Source organism: Carya illinoinensis, chromosome 16 (assembly GCF_018687715.1).
Source record: "Carya illinoinensis cultivar Pawnee chromosome 16, C.illinoinensisPawnee_v1, whole genome shotgun sequence".
In the NCBI taxonomy this organism is placed as follows: domain Eukaryota; kingdom Viridiplantae; phylum Streptophyta; class Magnoliopsida; order Fagales; family Juglandaceae; genus Carya; species Carya illinoinensis.
This window is the reverse complement of record NC_056767.1, coordinates 14,955,772-14,956,433: the sequence shown is the minus strand read 5'-3', so window position 1 is coordinate 14,956,433 and position 662 is coordinate 14,955,772. Positions and strand designations below refer to the sequence as shown.

Sequence of the window (662 nt, the reverse complement as noted above, 5' to 3'; positions counted from 1 at the left end):
AAAGAGCTGCTATCGGCTCCAATTCATGAATTCCAGCTACCTTCTTAGCCAAAGTCCTCTCAGTTGGCCATTGATAGTTGTTTGAGGCCATTTCCTCCAAAAGTGCAGTAGCACCTTCAGCTGTCTTCGACATCAAAGTTCCACCAGAAGCAGCATCAACTATAGTTCGAGTTTGCCCATTTAACCCATTATAGAACATCTGAACTTGCAACCAATCTGGCAATCCATGTTGTGGGCAACGTCGAATCAAGTCCTTATACCTTTCCCATGCTTCATAGAGTGACTCAAAATCATTTTGCTTGAATTGGCCAATCTCACTCCTGAGTTGGGCTGTTTTGGCAGGAGGAAAGAATTTAGCAAGAAACCTCTCAGCCATGTCCTGCCAACTAACGATGCTTCCCGGTTGTAGAGATTGTAGCCAACCTCTAGCCTTGTCCCTCAAAGAGAAGGGAAACAATCTCAGTCTAATGGTGTCTTCAGTAACACCATTAATCTTCACAGTATCACAAATCTCCAAGAACATAGCCAGGTGAATATTGGGATCATCAAGTGGTGATCCACTGAATTGAGCCTGCTGCACCATGCTAATCAAAGCTGGTTTGAGCTCAAAGTTGTTGGCATTGATTGGCTGGCGCATTATGCTCGAGTAATTTCCATTCACA

General features: G+C 44.1%; 1 non-coding gene across 1 annotated transcript; it reads left to right on the top strand.

Annotated features, from left to right (window-relative positions):
• Positions 1–221: 221 nt before the first annotated feature.
• On the top strand, positions 222–328 carry LOC122300022. The gene has a single exon (XR_006239866.1). It is a non-coding gene; the product is annotated as a small nucleolar RNA R71 (small nucleolar RNA).
• The last annotated feature ends 334 nt before the right edge of the window (positions 329–662 follow it).